The sequence below is a fragment of the Callorhinus ursinus genome, unplaced genomic scaffold (genome assembly GCF_003265705.2).
Source record: "Callorhinus ursinus isolate GAN/ISIS: 27379988/994484 unplaced genomic scaffold, GSC_fseal_2.0 scaffold8, whole genome shotgun sequence".
NCBI lineage: Eukaryota > Metazoa > Chordata > Mammalia > Carnivora > Otariidae > Callorhinus > Callorhinus ursinus.
The window spans coordinates 37,129,388-37,150,644 of NW_027397070.1; the positions used below are offsets into that span (position 1 = coordinate 37,129,388).

The window sequence follows — 21,257 nt, forward strand, 5'->3', positions numbered from 1 at the left end:
CCTGCTAAGCGGGGTATCTGCTTCTCCCTCTCCCGCTGCCCCTGACTCTTACTCTCTTGTGCTTGCTCTCTCTCTCTCTCAAATAAATAAATAAATTTTTTTAAAAAATAAAGATTTTATTTATTTATTTGAGAGAGAGACAGAGAGAGCAGGAGTGGGGGGAGGAGCAGAAGGAAAGGGAGAGAGACAAGCAGACTCCCTGCTCAGCAGGGAGTGTAATGTGGGGCTCCATCCCAGGACTCTGAGATCATGATCTGAGCCACCCAGGCACCCCAGTTGTCTCCTTCCTCCTAATTCTGGGCTTTGCTTGTTCTTTTTTTAGTTCCCTTTTAGGTGTAAAGTTAAAATGTTTATTTGAGATTTTTCTTGTTTCTTAAGGTAGGTCTATATTGCTGTAAACTTCCCTCTTAGAACCACTTTTGCTGCATCCCATAGATTATGGTATGTCATATGTCTGTTTTCATTTGTCTCTGGGTATTTTTTTTATTTCTCCTTTGATTTCTTGTTTGGCCCAGTAGTTGTTCAGGAATGTATTGTTTAATTACCACATAGCTGTAGTTTTTTTCAGCTTTTTTCTTGTAATCGAATTCTAGTTGCATATCATTGTGGTTGGGAGAGATACTTGATATGATTTCTGTCTTCTTGAATTTATTAAGATTTGTTTTGTGACCTAACATGTGGTCTCTTTTGGAGAATATTCCATGTGCACTTGAGAAGAATGTGTATTCTGCTGCTTGTGGATGGAATGTTTTGTATATGTCTGTTAGTCCATCGGGTCTAATTTGTCATTTAAAGTTGATGTTTCCTTATTGATTTTTCTGTCTGAATAATTTATCCATTGTTGTAAGTGGAGTGTGAAGGTTCCCTACTGTTATTATATTGCTGTCAGTTTCTCCCTTTAGATCTGTTAATATTTGCTTTATATATTTTGGTGCTTCTATGTTGGGTGCATATATATTTATAAATGTTATATTTTCTTGCTGGATTAACCCCTTTATCATTAGATAGTGCCCATCTTTGTCTTTTATTACAGTATTTGTTTTAAAGTCTATTTTGTGTGGGGATGCCTGGCTGGCTCAGTCAGTGGTACATGCAACTCTTGATCTCAGGGTCGTGAGGTCAAGCCCAATGCTGGGCATAGAGCCTACTTAAAAAAAAAGCTAAAATAAAAAAAAAAGTCTATTTTGTCTGATATAAGTATAGTTACACCAGTTTCTTTTTGTTTACATTAGCATGGAATATCTTTTTCCATCCCTTCACTTTTAGTCTGTGTTTATTTTTACTTCTGAAGTGAGTCTCTTCTAAGCAATATGTAGATGTGTTGTGTTTTTTTAATTCATTCAGCCATCCATTCATTTTGAGTAGAGAAGTTAGTCCATTTACACTTAAAGTAATTATTGATAGGTATGTAGTTATTGCCATTTGTTAATTTTTTTTCTGGCTGTTTTTATAGTTCCGCTCAGTTCCTTTGTCTCTTTCTTACTTCCCTTGTGGTTTGATAACTTTCTTCAGTGTTATATTTAGATTACTTTCTCATTTTCTTTTGTGTATTTTCTAGTTTTTTGCTTTCTGTTTACTGTGAGGTTCATATATATCATCTTATTTATATAACAGTCTATGTTAAGTTGATAGCAACTTAAATATGAACATGTTCTAAAACTCTACATTTTTATTCCCCTGTAACATTTTGGTTTTGATGTCACATTTTATATTTTTTAATTTAATGTATCCTTTAACTATGTAGTTTAATTTTACTCTTTTTGTCTTTTAACCTTCACAGTATATTTATACATGGTTAATCCACTACTTTTGTGTATATTTGCCTTTTCCAATGAGATTTTTACTTTTATATGTTGTCTTGTATTAATTAGTGCTACTTCTTTTCAGATTAAAGATGTGTCCTTAACGTTTCTTATAAGCCTGGTTTAGTAGTGATGAACTCCTTTAGCTTTCGCTTCTCTGGAAAACTCCTTTATCTCACCTTCGTTTCTGAATGATAACCTTGCTGGATAGAGTATTCTTGGTTGGAAGTTTTTTCCTGACTTTGAATATGTCATGTTTCTTCCTTCTAGCCTGCAATGTTTCTGCTGAGAAATCTACTGATAGCTCTATGGTGTTTCAAATGTATGTAACAATTTGTTTTTCTCTTGCTGCTTTTAAGAGTCTCTCTTTCGGGGTGCCCGGGTGGCTCAGTTGTTAAGTGTCTGCCTCCAGGTCAGGTCATGGTCCCAGGGTCCTGGGATTGAGCCCCACATCGGGTTCCCTGTTCTGCGGGAAGACTGCTTCTCCCTCTCCCACTCCCTCTGCTTGTGTTCTCTCTCTGTGTGTGCCTCTCTCTGTCAAATAAATAAATAAAATCTTTAAAAAAAAGTCTCTCTTTATTATTAACTTTTGTCATTTTAATTATGTTTTGTGTTGATCTCTTTGGGTTCATCTTATTTGGAACTCTCTGGGCTTCCTGAACTTGGATGTTCCCTTTCCTAGGGAGTTTTAGAGAAGTTTTCAGGAATTATTTCTTCAAACAAGTTTTCTGCACCTTTCTCTCTTCTCTTTCTGGGACCCCTGTAATGTAAATGTTACTTCACGTGAGTTTCTTACATTATCTGCATTGTTTCTTCCTTTTTTTTTTTTCCTTTTTGCAGCTATGTCTAGGTGGATTCCATTGCCCTGTCTTGCAGCTTACTGAATCATTCTGCTTCATCCAGTTTGCTGTTGAACCCCTCTATTGAAGTATATTTTTAGTTCAGTCATTGTATTCTTCAGCTCTGCAACTTCTGTTGGTACTTTGTAAATATTTTCTATCTCCCTTTGTTGAAGCTTTCACTATGTTCATTCTTCTCCCAAGTTCGTTGAGTATCTTTATGGTCATTACTTTGAATTCCTTATAGGCTAGATTACTTATCTTTGTATCATTAAGGTCTTTTTCTGAGGTTTTGTGTTGTTCTTTCATTTGCAACATACTTTTCATTTTGCTTGACTCTCTGTTTGTTTCTGTGTATTAGGCAAAGCAGCTACTTCTCTCAGTCTTGAAGGAGTGGCCATGGGTTAGTGATGAATATTCTAGTTCAAATTTGCCCTCATTCTTGGTTGTCTCTGGAACCTTTGTGATTGTCTAAACTGCCTAATTTATTCTTCATATGTCCTGTTGTTGAGGGTATGCCAAGACTTGTCAGTGTTCCAAGGGGAGGAATCTCATTTTGCATCTAGTTTCAGGCTGATCGGAAGCCAGGCCTTCAGGTAGCAGCTTTTTTTTTTTCTCTTAAGATTTTATTTTTAAGTAATCTCTATATTTACTATGGGGCTTAAACTCAAAACCCCAAGATCAAAAGTCACATGTTCTACCAGCAGAACCAGCCTGGTGCACTGGTAGCAGCTTTGAAAATATGCAAATATATATAGTCCTGTGGGGCTGCAATCATAATCCCTGCTGGCCTCAAGACCAGGAGATCTGGAGGTATCCCCTGGGTGACAATTGCAAAACTTGGGGCTCCAAATAAGTGTATAAGCTTCCTTCTGGGAGGTCTTGTTGAGCTGTAGTGAGGCCAAGGGAGTGTGGAGGATGGTGTCTCCCTGCTTACATTCCCTGGGTGTGCCTACTTAGCCTCTAGATGTTTGGGAAACCTAAAGTCTGTCCCTCAGGCTGCAGCTCCAGACTAAATAAATAGGCCTTTTTCCACAAGACTGGGGTTGTGTTTCAGTCTGCTGTTTATTTATTAATTTTTATTTTAGAGAGAGAGACAGGGTGCAAGCAAGGGGAAGGACAGAGGGGGTGGAGAGGATCTCAAACAGACTCTGCACTGAGTGTAGAACCTGATGCAGGGCTCCATATCATGACCCAAGATCATGACCCCAAGATCATGACCTGAGCTGAAACCAAGAGTCAGTCACTCAGCTGACTGAGCTAACCAGATACCTCTAGTCTTCTGTCTATGCAGTGCCCTGGGGGTAGTGGCTGGCCAAGAACTGTCTTTCTAATTGTTACATTCCTGTGGAGCTCAGGAATGCCAGCCCCTTTGGCCACCAGGGCCATGTGATCAGGGGGGTCCTCACTAGCACCCATAGCTTTAGGTGGGCAGCCAGAGAATATAAAGGGTGGGGGCATACTCACAGGCTTTGGAAAGGCAGCAGGAAAATGTCTTGACTGCACACAGCTGCAGGCTTCAGGAATACACTGGGAGAGTACTTTGTGTGCTTGCACCTGCTTTAGCCTGGGAACAGGACAATGTCACACCATTCGTGTTTGCCCGGCCTGGCCAGGGAGCATGGCAGTGCTGCAGCCACCTGCACGCTCCAGCCTCAGCAAGGCAGTAGGATAGTGCTACCACTGCTCACTCCCACCTGTCTTAGCAAGGCAGCAGGAGAGTACCACATTGGAGCTTGCCCACCCATGCTGCAGGATAGGTGGAAAGTGCAAAAGTGGCATCTGCCAGCACCTCCATCTCTGGGGAGGATCTCAGGGGTTCCCCTCCCCTCAAGCAGATGCTCTTACGTTAGCACATGAGTCTCCTTCACATACAGACTAGGCACTCTTCTAACTGCTGTTTTTGCCCTGGGTCCTCTGGCAAGTGAGACTGCATGTGGGCCCTCTAAAAAGATAATGTCAGTTTCCTCTAACACTTTGGGTCCCTTGGACCTTCCCGGTTAGTTTTCTAAGCCCAATGCTCTGGGGGCTCATCTTCTTGGTGCAGATCCAGGGGTTGAGGTGCCTAATGGAGAATATGAACCCCTCACTCCTCTGGGAGAAACACCGGGTGGGTAAGATCCCTCCCTACTCTGTGTCATTGCGCTGGGAGTGAGGTTTTTGGTGAGACTGTCTCTACCTCTCCTACCTGCTGCCTCAATGTGGTCTTTTTATCCTTTTTTGTGGGGGAGAAGCAGTTCATTTAATTTTCAGATCTTTTTCGAGAGAAATGATCCTTATGTAGCTGTATATTTGGTGACTTGGAGAGAGAGGTGAGTTCAGGATCTTCCTATGCTGTCATCTTGCCACAATTGGTATATTTTCAAATGTAGGTTTTTGAAAGTACAGTAGAATGAACAACCTACCCTTTTGGGGAGGCATTTTTTTCATTGTGGCCAAAAATACATAATATAGGGGCGTGTGGGTGGCTCAGTCAGTTGAGCGTCTGCTTTTGGCTCAGGTCATGGTCCCAGGGTCCTGGGATCAAGCCCCACATTGGGCTCCCTGCTCTGCGGGAAGCCTGCTTCTCCCTTTCCCACTCCCCCTGCTTGTGTTCCCTCTCTCGCTGTGTCTCTCTCTGTCAAATAAATAAATAAAATCTTTAAAAAAATACAGAATATAGATTTTTTTTAAAAATATCTTTTTTGTATGTGGGTATTCAAGGACTTTGAAGATTTTTAAGATTAAGATTGGAAATGGACTCACAGAATTATGTTACTGGAAAGGGTTTAGAAGTCATTTTATTAATGTCCTCATCTTATGAGAGTCATGCAGTTTATTAATCTCATAAATTAAGCACCAGCTTATTAAGCACCAATGTCAGACACATCTCCTGCTTTCGATATGCACATTCAAATAGCCACTGAGAGTGCCATCAAGAGCTCTCATCTTTCTTGTAGGCTCCCAGATTGGACGACTGGGGATTGTCTTTTGAATTTTCTTCCTCTGATTTCTGTCACCAATTCCTCTTTTTTCCTGCTGCCACAACTCTAAGCCAAGTTCAGTTGACAAGGAAGGAGCATTCTAGGAAATGGTTGAGGATTTGCTTATGTTATAAAGTGGAGTTTCAGGGTCACTGAATCTACACAAGAAACCTATAAAGGCTGCTTCAGCCATAAGAAATTCTGTTTACCTTTTAGATCCACAATACTCCGTTACTCCTTTAGCAATCCAGTGTGATTTTCAGTGGGAACAAGGATGCAGCCTCCACTCCAGTCAGGCTTATCTTTTATTCATAGACCACCTAAGTTACTAACTCAAAACCTCCTTCCCTTACCTGAAATGCTGGTTTTCTTTCTTTCTACCTAGCTATATAATGCCGGTAATCAAGGTTCATGTCTTTCAGAAAGTACCCAAGAAAATGAATGCCTGAGTTAAATCTTGCTAGAACTCTGTGGAATTGATTCCTCTGGTGACCACGGGTTCACCACCTTCAACTGGGCCAAGGGAGTAGTAGGTTCCGGGAGACTTTTTTACTTGAGTCCAGGAAAGGATTAGAGTCCTCTCTCTTCAGTGGCTGCCCCTTTAACTTTTAAAATCAGAAACATAATAACCATATTTCTTCCTTTAACCAAAGCTAGTTAGCAGCAGAGAGAAAGTGAAACTGCCATACAGATAGCAACAGAAACAAAAGATTTTGAAGACTCCTAACAAGGTTCAAGCCAGCTCTTTCCAGTTGTTTCTAAAGGCTACCTCTGTAGCCTTACCTTTGTGATCCTGTACTGTTCAATCCTTTCGTGGATTTCATGAACCAATAAATTCTCCTTTCTATTTAAGTGTGTTTGAGGTGGGTTTCTGTTATTTTCAGATAAAATACAATCACACAGGTGGTTGAGGCAGAATTAGAACCAGAAGCCAGATCTGGTTGCTGATGTATAACTTTGCCCACAAACAGTGCTGTTGTCCCTATGCTGATCTTCTAATTCTTCTTTTTTTTTTTTAATCTCTGCTAATGTACTGCGAAGAGCAGAGTGGGCGCCAAGTGAGAGTTGATGGGTTACTATGAGGATGTGCAGTTCACTGCTATAGAGAACACACGACCTGGAGCTGGGTTTAGGGCTTGAATCTGCCCCTGACTTCCTCTGTGATCTTAGACAAATAAATCACTCATAATCTCAGAGGCGTAAATCCTCCTTGCAAAATGGGAAGAATAGCAGTCCTGTCTACCTTATAGGATTATGGAAAGGCCAAAATGACATTATATAGGTAAGGAATTTTTAAACTATAAAGTAAATTAACAACCACAAACATATAATTGTATTAGTTATAGAAAATTGGACTGAGGGTGTGCTGAGGACAAAATATACCTTGGAACTTTTATTTAAAGAACTGAATCTGATCTCTTACTATCATCTTAACACCATCATCCAGCTACCCGTCATGTCCTCCAAGTCAGCATATTCAGACAGAACACATTGTCCTTGTCATACCTCTCCCAGCATTCGCCACCCCCTTGAATCTGTTGTCCACACTACTTTCACAACTGTTTGATCACAGTTCTGCCCTGCTTAAAATCCTTTGGTTTTGCCCCATTACCTTTAGGATAAAATTCAAATTTTACTTTGGCATTCACGATGAACTAAATTTAGATTGTCCAGGATAGGGTAGATGAGGAAAAACAGGTGATTGAGGTCTAATTTCCTCAGAACTTTGGTTTCACAGAGCCTGGTCCTCATCCTACCTGGCTTTTTGTTTTCTTTTCCCTCCCGCAGTGATGTTTGCAAGCTGAGGGGCCTTTGACAGGCAGAGTGAGGGAAACCAGGTGTTATTCAGGCCTCACATAGGGGGTCTTCATCATCCTGCCCCTGCCTGCCTCTCCTGCCACTGCCCAGATACCCTCACTCTGTACTCACTTATTCTTAAAGGAAGCTCCCTGAATATTCCAAGCTCCTGCATACCTCTGTGTGTCACTCCATATTATTCCTTTCTGTCTTGAACTCACTTCCTTCCATTTCTCACCTGAGTCCTTCAAGACCATGACTTGGTTGCAGACAGGAACAATACCCTTGATTTCTGTATCCCTAGCACCTAAATGTTTACTGAATAACTGCATGAATAAACATAAGTGAATGAGGTTTGGGAATCCATTCCTACAGAACTCTGCTAGAAAGGTATTGAAATTTAAAGAGATTGTTAAAATGTATATAAACTTGATAACTTGGCTTTGGCTCATTCTCAGCACAGCTGTGGGTTATAAGAGATCATTTCCTTGTCTGTTCCTTATACAAATCTTTGGGAGCTGATGATCCTTAGAGATGTTGCAAGTTCTGGTCAAACCAGTGTGTCCACTAGCTACTTGGTAATACATTCTTTGGAATTATTTGACTTAAATGATCACTGAGAGGCATCAAGGAAGTGAAGCTTTTCCTTTTTGGATAGCCAATTTTGATAACAAAGGTAACAGTAATTGGATCTTTTTACACAACATGTACTATTTGATGTGCCTTTTGGCTAAGATCACGTGTGATGTGCTTTACAGATAGTAACTAATTTAATCTTCTCAACAGCCCTATAAAGTAGATCTTTCTATCTTCATACTATACATGAAAAATTGGGGCACAGAAACATGGAATATGCTCAAGGTCACAGAGCTAGTAAGTAGTAGAGCCTACCAGATGTCAGAAATCAGATGTCAGAACCCGCACTCTGAACACATATGCTATCTTACCTCCTAAGAACTCTTAAAACTGTCAGTCAGTCTTTGTTATTCTCTATATTCTGCCTTATGGTAAACAGGATTCAACTGACTTCTAATCTTGAACTTCTCACATTATATTTAGTTGATCATTAGCTATAATAAACATATGTTACAGAAAATTTCACATGGAGCCACAAAGGAAATAGGATAATTTTCCATTCATTTTAATTAAAAGAACAAATATTGGGGCACCTGGGTGGCTCAGTAAGTTAAGTGTCTGACTCTCGGTTTTGGCTCAGGTCATGATCCCATGGTCGTAAGATCGAGCCCACATCAGGCTCTACGCTCAGCGTGGAGTCTGCTTCAGATTCTCTGTTTCCTTCCTTCTCTCTCTCTCTCTCTCAAATAAATAAATAAAAATTTTTAAAAAGAAAAGAACAAATATTGAGTGCTTTCCAAGTGTGAGGCATTAGACTAAGGGCCAGAGAAAATACACAAAGGAATAAGACACTGTCTTGACCTCAAAGAACTTATAATCTAGAAGGACAGATTTAAAACTGTATACAACTTGCTGTAATAAAAAACTATTTTTAAGGCTTTAACAAAGGTACAGACACAGTGTTAGGGGAATAATAATAATGGAAGAGATTAATTCCCAGACAGGGAAGGAATAGCATTGAATAGAAATTCAGGAAGGGGGGATTTGGGAAGGAAAACATCTGAGGTACGGAAAAAGTAAATGGGCAAACACAATGAGACTGGAGAAAGAAGGCAGGTTTTAGAAAGGGTTAGAAAGTTTAGGAGGGTTCCTGGGAGGAAGAGATGAGATTAGACCTCATTGTGGAAAGACGTAAATGCTACACTAAGGAATTTGGACTTTATTCTTAGGCAAAAAAACAACAAAAAGAATGCGAAAGAATGCTGAGGTTGGAGGAATAATCTTTAGGAAGATGAACTTACGGCAATGGTGAAAAAATAAATAAAATTAGAGGCTGAGGATATCAGTTCATAATGGCCAAGGATGAGGTTAATAAGAGCCTGAAGAAGAGCAGTGGCAATGTGAAGAGAGGAGATGGCAGGTGTGAGATACTCAGAAAATATCTGTCTGGGGTGAAATAATGGGAAATCAGTTCAAGAAATGTCATATTCAAAGATAGAGTGTGTCAAATGAAAAACAAATCTGAAAGGATTATCCAGTGGGGGGTGGGACCGCGGTAGTAAGGAGAACCCTGTGACCATAAGGCTTGCAAGCATCTCAGAAAGTTGGGCAGAAAGGGTTTTTCTTTTATAGAGAGAAGTGAAGTGAACAAAGGTAGAAGGAACCAGGTGTGGGGACAGGAGATAAAAGGGTGGTGACAGAACAGTAGATGAGAGAATGTTTTACTCCAAGGCCAGTCTCTTTCCAGGGAGCTACCCATAGGAAGGGCAGTATGCTGACTCAGGCACAGGATGGGCCAAAGTTCAGGGTCCTAGGGGAAGGAAAGAAGTTTAATGAAGGTTTAGTTAATATCATTTTGTTCCTGTTGCTCAGTAAGGACAACACTAGTTTAGCTAGTCACTTATGAGACAAGAATGGGAATTTGGAGGGCGCCTGGGTGGCTCAGTTGGTTAGGCGACTTCAGCTCAGGTCATGATCCTGGAGTCCCAGGATCAAGTCCCGCGTCGGGCTCCCTGCTCAGCGGGGAATCTGCTTCTCCCTCTGAACCTCTTCCCTCTCATGCTCTCTGTCTCTCATTCTCTCTCTCTCAAATAAATAAATAAAATCTTAAAAAAAGAAAAGAAAAAAGAAAAATAACATATAAAAAAAAAGAATGGGAATTTGGAGGGTCAGAGGTAAACAAGGCAAGCATCTTACCTAAGGCTTATGTAATTTTTGTTTAATAACAGATAATCCAGCTGCCCCTCATTGTAGTTTTTAACTTTTCTATTTTCTCACATCCCTTATTCTAGATAGATTCCTGTCTTTTGGTCACTGAAAGAAAATTTATTTGAATAATGAAAGATTCTAAGATAACTCAATACCTCACTTGAAGAAAAACTGGTTTAGAGAGTAAAATGAATTTGTCAAGTCAGTTTGATTTAGAGCTGGTATTTAAAATCGGTAGTTATGAAGTACATGATACATCAAGAGACAGCTTGTCTATAAAACACATAGGCAACTGTAACTGAAATTCTAGAACGTGACAGCCCGAGGAACCCTATGTTAGATTCCCTTATCATTGTTGCACTGGGTCTCATGGCATTTTTATGAAAAAAGAAAAAACTGAAGAAAGGCATATAATGAAAATAAAGGAAACATGAAAATTATAAATATTTTATTGCCACACTAAAGAATGAATAATGTCCTTAATGGGAGCTGTGCACAGGTATATTACCTGTGTAATAAACTTTGTGTATTGAATTGATTAGATAAGTGCTTTAAATTTGAGAAATACTGCTCCAAGTCTATATTACATCATGTTAATACATTTTTTCCCAGCAATTTTAAACAGATACATAGCTAAAGATGCCAGGTATTACTGCAATAGTCTTATCAACCTAAGTCTATTATTAAAATAGTTTTTTAAAAAAATAAATAATAAATTAATTAAATAAAATAGTTTTAGAAGACATTCCTATTGCCATTAACAAAAGAACCTTGGCAAGTGAAGACTTCCTTTTACCTATACCCCTTTTGTTAAATACATCCACAGTCTAGTGAGAATCATGACTATAAAGATTTTCCTTTAGTAGTTCACATTCATTGAATATTATACATTGAAAACTTTTGGATATTTTTCTTTCAAGATTTTATTTAAATTGTAGTTAGTTAACATATAATGTAGTATTGGCTTCAGGGGTAGAATTTAGTGATTCATCACTTGCATAGAGCAACCCAGTGCTTATCACAAGTGCCCTCATTAATGCCCATCACTCACTTACCCCATTCCTGCACCCACCTCCTCTCCGGCAACCCTCCAGCAACCCTCAGTTTGTTCCCTATTGTTAAGAGTCTCTTATGGTTTGCTTTTGGATATTACTAGAATATCTAAACATTAAAAATGTTGGAGATTGTAAAGGATAAAAATTTTAGTTCTGTCTCTGATCAGTGAAATTTGGTCCTAGTGGATTGAAGACACTTTTTTAAAGGTATGCTTCATCAAAGAACCTAATATTTGGCGTAGGACTCTATCATGATGCATATTAAAAATCAGTGGACTGAGATATTAACTGAATCCCATACCTATTCAAATATTTATCCATTAAATGCTTGTTATCCTCATCTCATTTTGCTGAAAGCCGAAAGATTAATCCACTTCAGCAGTCTCTTGTCAAGTATTTATTTTCAGTAATTTAGGGCAGATGACCAAAGAAAGGAATACATGGCTTAAAGCAGGATTAGAGTGGTGGAAATAGTTGCTTCATGTTTCAAAGAATGCTTTTAATCTCTTTTATTTTTTATAGCTTAAGCTGATTATTTTGTTTGACATGTTTTTTCAGTTACTGCTGTTGGTAGCACCTCTTTGTTTGAGATATTTGCTTTTATTTTCTTTCACTGACTTTCACTGGCTTTACTTCCTTTGTAACTCCAGCCTTTCCTCGACTTGCAACCAAACCTGTCTTTTGATGTATTCTTTCTGTTTTTCACAAAACTAATGTGGTGTTTTATTTTTTTTTTTAATAGAAATTGTAGCCAAAAGCTTGAGGGTACTGGAGAAATATAGTTGCAGTGACTCCATGGTTACATTCATTGTGTATTCAGACCTCTTGGAAAGAGGTTCCTTTGGTAGATGGCTCTGGGTTAATAGATCTTAAAGAGTCTCCTCTCTGTGTGTGTGTGTGTGTGTGTGTGTGTGTGTGTGTGTGTGTGTGTCTATGTCTATATATATATACCATATACAAATATATATATATCATAGAAACAGAAATATAGATGAAAAGTAAGACCTTCACACAACAAAAGCACACACATCTAATTAATGCCATTCTAGTATAGAATATCATGCCTATCTGACTAGCATGTTAAAGGCTTTTCTCATAAAACCATCTAGGATGGATTTACTAGAAATGTCATCAGCACAATTCTTCCTGTACATCAGTTTCTTTATTGCAATGTTTATGAGGGCATATATATCAAAATACATTGCTTTACAGTCTTTACAATTTGTATTTATGAATCATATATTCAAATATTTTTATAATTTATGAACTTAATCATAAGAATAGATAAATCTGCATTTTTCATGATTTCATCTATGTAAAAAGAGTGGATTAAAAGAGAGGTGCCTAGGTGGCTCAGTAGTTAAGCATCCCACTCTTTTTTTTTTGGGAGAGAGAGAGAGAGCATGAGCAGGTGAGGGGCAGAGGGAGAAGCAGGCTCTCTGCTGAGCAGGGACCCCGACACAGGGCTCGATCCCAGAACCCCGGGATCATGACCCAAGCTGAAGGCAGACGCTTAACCGACTGAGCCACACAGGCACCCCAAGCATCCCACTCTTGATTTCAGCTGAGGTCATGATCTCAGGGTTGAGGGTCATGAATCAAGCCCTGGAGTCAGGCCCCACCCTGGATGTGGAGCCAGCTTAAGATTCTCTCTCTCCCTCTCCCCCTACCCCTATTCCCCCAGCACTCACTGACTCTCTCTAAAAAAAAAAAAAAAAATTTTTTTAATACATAAAATAACATTGGATGTCTTGGAGAATTTTTCCTTCATTTTATTTTCATGTTATTTCAAAATGCTCTATAATTATCTTCACAATTTGCAAAAATTAAGTAACACATTCATTTAATATTTTTATAGAACTCTATGGTGATTTTTTTTTTAAAGTAGGTTCCACACCCAATGTGGGGCTTGAACTCATGACGCCAAGATCAAGAGTCCCATGCTCCACCGACTGAGCCAGTCAGGTACCACTGGTGATTTTTAGTGTATATGATTATGGTAAAGGTTTCCAGTCCAAATGCAATAATTTAACATTTTATATCTAGCTCTGCATTTCAGTTTATTCCTTTTGAAAAAGAATGTCCCACAGCATTCTCAAAATATGATCAAAATGCACTGAATCAGAGTGAACCAACTTTAAAATACTCTCCAAACATTTTTTTCCATAATATTTATTTCTACATTATATAAGTGTATTGCAATGGTAACATATAATGTATATTATGTAGTACACAGACATTTTTAAGCATGAAGTAAAAATAGAAATAGACATGTTATAGTTTCTCCTGATATCCCTGTGGGTTGTCTTGTGTAGTCCTGAAGGACACAAGCAGACTTTGGACACCATTACATTAGAAAACTAAAAAGTCAAATAACTTAGGGTTTTACATTTATTTATGTTCTGTATTCCTTTCCATTATTAAAAAAAAATAGATTTGAAAGTAAATAGAAAGAAAAGACTAAATTGTTGCATGCCTTTGGTGGTAGATTTTACATTCATTTTTTGAAGATTATGTTTATATTCAGATTCGAAATTTGGTATTTGCTGCTTAAAATTATGTTTCATTGAATTGTTGGGGAGGAAGAAATTTTCCTTTATTCAAGACTCTTCTAGCTGAAATAAGGATTACATTTACATGAGATCAATTAACTGGAGAAAATCAAATTTAGTGTCCTACCTGCAATGAATCCACATGACATAAAATTTCAAAGACAGGCAACATGAGGTTTATGTGACATCCTGAGTTAAGGAGAGGGGTAGGGATGTAGGGATACAAAGAGGGGGAAGACCATTAGCAGAAAGGTGAGAGATATTTAGTAAACAAAGGTTGCTCTGTTATGCAAATACGTTTGTTAGGTAAAAAGGAATATCTGTTAATAACTCTCTTCCTAGTATAGACTCTCCTTTCCAATGTAAATTTAGGCAGTTCAGGAGGAGGTAAAGAACTGTTCCTGGATCTGCTGGGTTTTGATTGCTTTTAACTCAAGATAACCTTCATGGCAAAGTGGCCCACCTTGGAGCTGCCTGCCCTTGGCCCCTACAGTTCCCTCCTTTGGAACTTTCCACATGAAAAGTTGAGTTGATAGGTTGTTCCCTCTTGTTGAACCAGTCTCTTAGTCCTGACAGTAGGTCAATTCAGTTAAACTCATTTCAGGAGGCAGTGATGCAGGTGTGTTCTCAAAGTTAGGCCAATAGTTCAAGTACTCAGGTATTAAATAAGAGGCATATCTATAGAAACAAAAACAGTGGTAAATGATTGGATCAAATTACAAACCAGTTTCTGAGTTCTTAGGCCAGCCAGTTAAGATTTTTAGATGTCAGGCTAGAAGCATCTTCAGATGGAGTGAGAACAGCCAGTGGTAATCTGACAGATTTTCCTGATTTGCAGTTCAAATGTCTCTAGTAATTTTTTTGAGTGACCCACAGGGTAACAGGCAAAAAGATTGTCTTTAAATATTAGTTAGTGTTGGGCGCCTGGGTGGCTCAGTTGGTTAAGCGACTGCCTACGGCTCAGGTCATGATCCCGGAGTCCCGGGATCAAGTCCCACATCGGGCTCCCTGCTTGACGGGGAGTCTGCTTCTCCCTCTGACCCTCTTCCCTCTCGTGCTCTCTATCTCTCATTCTCTCTCTCTCAAATAAATAAATAAAAAATCTTAAAAAAAAATAAAATAAATATTAGTTAGTGTTGGGGTGCCTGGGTGGCTCAGTCATTAAACATCTGCCTTCGGCTCAGGTCATGATCCCAGGGTGCTGGGATGGAGTCCCTACATCGGGCTCCCTGCTCCACGGGAAGCCTCCTTCTCCCTCTCCCACTCCCCCTGCTTGTGTTCCCTCTCTCGCTGTGTCTCTGTCAAATAAATAAATAAAATCTTTAAAAAACAAATAAAATAAATAAATAAATATTAGCTATTTATCTGACATTTATGTCAAGTCACTCATATTTAGTTTGCAGGGCTTTAGGAAAAAGGGCAATTTTAGTTCTCACATGATTCCAAGTCAGAAAGGTGGGAGAAAAATTAAAAATGTTAGTTTGGAGAGTTATAGCCAGGCACTGAAGGAAACTAGAAGAAATCAGTTTCTAGTACCATTTAAAATGATAGTATTAGAATCTAATAATCTACACAGCTATATTTTTTCTCTAAATAATCACCCTCATTCTACCAAAGATAGCCATGTTACCACTAATCTGTTTGCAAAATAAGTCTAGTTTCAAAAAATTGGGCATGATTATTTACATGAATACAGCAAGAATAACAGTTGACCATATAGGCTCTTTAAAACCTGCTTTACTGGAACTTTTCATAAGAAATCTCCAGACTGAACTTTTAACAGCCTCTCAAGGCCAGAAGCCAAGCCAAATACTTGCCATCAGACTTCACCTGCAATACCTATAGATCTGGATTAATTTCTCTCCTCTTGAGGTCTCCAAAATACCCTGCACCTGCCAGGAAGTGATCTTTACTCACCTGCTTAGGTTCCTGGAAACTCTGTAAGCAGGGTAACAAACTGATATTTCCAAGGGGCTTTATTGGTTGGTTCTACGAAGTCAGTCATAGTTCCTTAAAACAGTTTTGGTCATATCTAAGTCTATGCATGTCTCTCAAATATAACATTCCAGTCAAAGCCTTGGTATTATGACCAGTGTTTCCAATTGTGTCCTGTTACAAAGAAAACAGATTCTTATTGAACTTATGCAAATAAATATATTGCCATGAGAATTTAAGAATACTGAAAGTTTCCGAATTCTAGGGAGACCAGGTAGGGAGAAAAAGATAAATGTTTTGATTTGTTCACAAAGGTATATTTTATCAAATTGCTGCTTTAAGTCAGTTAGCTTGATAAAACATTTCCTCACCTCTGGAAAAACAAAACATTATAAAAAGTCAGCTTAAGTTGTGGTCTGACACATACTGCTATCGTTCCTCTGGATTTAGTGAAATGTCGTATGCAGGTGGACCCCCAGAAGTACAAGGGCATATTTAATGGATTCTCAGTTACACTTAAAGAGGATGGTGTTCGTGATTTGGCTAAAGGATGGGCTCCGACTTTCATTGGCTACTCTATGCAGGGGCTCTGCAAGTTTGGCTTTTATGAAGTCTTCAAAGTCTTGTATAGCAACATGCTTGGGGAGGAGAATGCCTATCTCTGGTGCACATCACTATATTTGGCTGCTTCTGCCAGTGCTGGATTCTTTGCTGACATTGCCCTGGCTCTATGGAAGCTGCTAAGGTTCGAATTCAAACCCAGCCAGGTTATGCCAACACTTTGAGGGATGCAGCTCCCAAAATGTATAAGGAAGAAGGCTTAAAAGCATTCTACAAGGGAGTTGCCCCTCTCTGGATGAGACAGATACCATACACCATGATGAAATTTGCCTGCTTTGAACGTACTGTTGCTTTGAACGCATTGTACAAGTTTGTGGTTCCTAAGCCCGGAAGTGAATGTTCAAAGGCAGAGCAACTGGTTGTAACATTCGTGGCAGGTTACATAGCTGGAGTCTTCTGTGCAGTTGTTTCTCACCCTGCTGATTCCGCGGTATCTGTGTTGAATAAGGAGAAAGGTAGCAGTGCTGTATGGAAGGGACTCTTTGCCCGTATCATCATGATTGGCACTCTGACTGCACTACGGTGGTTCATCTATGACTCTGTGAAGGTCTACTTCAGGCTCCCTCACCCTCCTCCACCTGAAATGCCAGAGTCTCTGAAGAAGAAGCTCAGGTTAACTCAGTGGAATGATCAAAGCAAATGTGGACTAAATCTGCCTGTTGATCAGTGTTGAGGAAAGCGCAAGAGGAACTTTTATATATTTGACAGTGTAGGAAATTGTCTATTCCTGGTATAATTACTGTAGTCTCTTGCCTAAGGAGAGGGTTTCAAACCCACTGTTGAAATAAACCCAACTATACATGAAAAAAAAAAAGTCATACAAATTATAATTATCCTCCTCAGTCCATTCAGTCCCATGTTGTTAATTCTTGTTCTACATGAATCTGCTTTTTTTAAACTAGTTCCAAAAACTCTTACCTAGTTCAGTATTATGATTTTAAGGTTATTAGAAACCTGTACTCAGAGTTCTTTCCATGAGTCTAATTAAAAATGAAACAAAGTGGGTGCCTGGGTGGCTCAGATGGTTAAGCATCTACCTTCAGCTCAGGTCATGATCCCAGGGTCCTGGGATCGAGTCCCACATCAGGCTCCCTGCTCCTTGGGAGCCTGCTTCTCTCTCTCTCTCTCTCTCTCTCTCTCTCTCATGAATAAATAAATAAAATCTTAAAAAAAAATGAAACAAAGTTGCAGAAAGCTTTTGTAAAAGCAAACTGTTAAAGGATTTCTTTTCCTTTAGTGCCCACAGTTCTTGGTCACATGGCTTCGAAGAATGAAGAGGCAGATGAAGAGTGGTGGGTGGCAAAGCAAAGTTGATTGAGTGGTAGTAAACTTTATTGAGCAATAGTACAAAGCTCAGGAAGAGGGAGGGGACCAGAGAGGGTTGCCACTGGAGTTCCTAAGTCTAGGGGTTTTTATGGGCTTGTTGGTGGGCTGTTTAAATCTGACTAACCCTCATGTCCCTGTCACCCAATCAGGTTTTTGCCATCTACCTATCACATGGGAAAGTGTGGAGGGCTCCTTCCAGGGTGGTGTAAAATCCTGTTAAGGGTGGTTTCCTCTTAGGGCAAGGGCCCCTTGTCCCTGCCTGCTTTTCTTTGAACTATCTTTCATTATAACTGTCTGTAAATGATAAAAAACTTAAAAATGGCCATGAGTAAAGATCTTATTGGAGTTCATTAAAATGCAATTAATAAGGAAATTTGGTTATTTCTGTGACACACAACACTTCAAGATAATAACATGCTAGGACATTAGATTTCTAGGACTTTTCATACAATTTCTAGAACACTTATTTTAGTAACATATCTATACAAATATAATTTAAGAGGGTTTAGTATCACTTATTTGGCCATGCTTCCTATGTAATTTAATGTAACAAATAAGTATAATTAGTTTAATTTCTCACCAAATCTTTGAAATGTTTAAGGGACCCTCTGGAAAATTTCAATTAGATTATAGTCAAAAGACTTCATTTTAGAATCTGGCTTTGGGAAGTCTGTCAAAAAATATCAAAAGGTTTGAACATTTGATTAAATAGAACCACAAATCATTATGAAACAGTAGTTAATTTAACCAAAATGGCAATACAAGATTTCAAAGGCAAATACAGATAGCTATGAGCAAAATTTCACTCTTACTATTAAGACTCAGTTTTCTTGAGTAATCAAAGACCTGATAAACATAAGAAATTATTCTGGCAAAACAGAGTCCTTGTTTTCTGGGCAGATAACTTTAAAGGTAAAGAAAAACTTTTGTTTATAATTCCTTATTAAGAGCAAATCAATAGTTAAAGAAAACTTGGTCCTTTTACCAAAGAGAAAACAAAATTTTAATTTTTCACCAGTGTACTTTTGATATTAAAACTCATTTACTGGGATGCCTATGTGGCTCAGTTGGTTAAGCATCTGCCTTCGGCTCAGGTCACGATCCCAGGGTCCTGGGATGGAGTCCCACATCTGGCTCAGCTCCTTGCTCAGCGGGGAGCCTGCTTCTCCCTCTCCCTCTGCCTCTCCCCCTGCTTTTGCTTGCACACGCTCTCTCTCTCTCTCTCTCTGACAAATAAATAAAAATCTTAAAAAAAAACTCATTTACTTAAATTTATCCTAATCTTAGCCAGTACTGACCACACATTCTTTCCGATTTCTTTTCCATGACCTACAACTCTCTTTTTTACATTCAGATTTTGTCCGAAGTTTTCCCTCTTTGAATAACCAGCCTCACTTTGGTCAAATTTTCTTTTTTCTCAACAAAAATGTATTTCTATTTCTTAAACCTTTTCTTACCAAACACACATATCTTACTTTCCTTGCATGCAGAGTTGTTTCCCTTATTATTTCTAGTAGTCTTAATTACATTTATTAGAATTCTGAACTCCTGGAAATCTTAATTTCTAGTGAAAACTAGGTAGTAAGCAATTGTGAACTGTTACAGGAGAGTTCTTTAGATTGGCAAATTTGTAAATACGTTTTCTAATTTCTAGAAATGTACTTTTCATAGTACCATCTTTCAGTAAAGCACAAAACATGTTTACTAACACACCCAAATTTGTCTTTAGTTTCTCAGTAATAAGATAAAAGTAGATAAAATAAAACATTAAGTACTAATACATCTTATTTGGAAATGATCTAGATGTTCAATGAATTTAACTTAACTCATCATTTAACTTAGCAAGATGTTGAAGTTTCAAGTTACCAGGGCACCTGGGTGGTCCAGTAGGTTGTGTCCAACTCTTGATTTTGGCTCAGGTCATGATCTCAGGGTCATGGGATTGAGCCTGACATCGGGCTCCAAGCTCAATGCAGAGTCTGCTTGAGGTCCTCTTTCCTCTCCCTCTGCCCCTCCTGTTCATGTTTTTTCTCTCTCTCTCTCAAATAAATAAGTAGATCTTTAAAGAAAAAAGTTTCAAGTTACCAGAGATTTTAGAAGCTATTTAAAAGGCTGCCTACAAACCTTTTTACCTTATTTTCGTCTATTTAACTACATGTTCTTAACAATTATGGTTAGTCCACCCACAACACATCATGAGGCATTAGAGTCAACCATAATCCTTAGGTTTTGTTTTGTTTTGACAAACTTTGCAACAGAAATAATATCACCAGCTGGACCCCAAGACCTGACCTTTACTGCCCATGTACTTGTACTCAGCAACCTTTGTTCCACATATTTCCTTAAGCTCTCCTTTCCAGTGTGTCTCTTAACTCAGGCAAAAGCTCTGAGAGGCATAGCATCCCATGATGGAAACCAGAACTACCCCTCAAACAAAAAAAACCTGTCTAGACAGATCCCCAGCTGGCCCAGACTACCCAGACCTGTTTGAACTTAGTCCCTAACTTGTGCCTGCACAGATGGACCATGGAGTGACCTCTAGAATGACCAACAACTACCTTTACCTCATTATAGTACAATTTATCTCCACTCAAGGAGAAGCACAAGCCTCATTTACATAACATACATTATTGTTGTAGGGATTTTTTTTTTTTTTTTTTTTTAAAGATTTTATTTATGTGAGAGAGGGAGAATGAGAGAGAGAGAGAGAGAGCATGAGAGGGGAGAGGGTCAGAGGGAGAAGCAAACTCCCTGCTGAGCAGGGAGCCTGATATGGGACTCGATCCTGGGACTCCAGGATCATGACCTGAGCTGAAGGCAGTAGCTTAACCAACTGAGCCACCCAGGCGCCCCTATAGGCATGTTTTCTTAAGGTGCATGCGTGACTTTATGCCCCCCTCTACAGTTGATAAGTCTCCCCTATCTAAATATTCATCCTAACCCTAAGTAAAAGGAACTTATCCACCCTTGCATAGGGAGTCACGGCTTTGGAAGTCATTCCCCATGATCTTATTTGCTGCAAATAGAATTTCCTTTGTGGCACAACTGCACCTGGTATAGTTTTCATGTGATTCACCAAGGAGCAAACTCATGTTAATTCAGTTATTAAAAATGAACTTAGGGGCGCCTGGGTGGCTCAGTTGATTAAGCAACTGCCTTCAGCTCAGGGCATGATCTCAGGGTCCTGGGATCAAGCCCCGCTTCAGTTTCCCTGCTCCACAGGAAGCCTGCTTCTCCCTCTCCCACTCCGCCTGCTTGTGTTCCCTCTCTCGCTGTCTCTCTCTCTGTCATAGAAATAAATAAAATCTTAAAAAAAAAAACCACATTAATTTTAGCAATACTGGAGGTAGAGAAAATATCTCATGTTTATAATATATATAGACACAAATAGACACATGCAAACAAAAGTCTTATAGCTTTTGTTTTTTACTAATATTTGTAGAGAGGACATTATAGACCCAATTTCCAAATATCTCCCTCCTATTTTTTTTTCCCCAGATGAAAAACTTTTCCTAAAGTTTGTATTTCAAAGAGTGGCTCTTAGGTCCTAGAGAAGATGAGGGTAGAAAATATACATTATAAA

General features: G+C 38.9%; 1 long non-coding RNA gene and 1 pseudogene across 2 annotated transcripts in view; both read left to right on the forward strand.

Moving 5' to 3' along the window:
- Window positions 1-21,257, forward strand: part of LOC141373253 (uncharacterized) — a 35,869-nt gene that overhangs the window by 8,491 nt on the left and 6,121 nt on the right. The window lies entirely within an intron of this gene.
- LOC112821890 (solute carrier family 25 member 3 pseudogene) lies at window positions 9,330-17,137 on the forward strand (annotated as a pseudogene).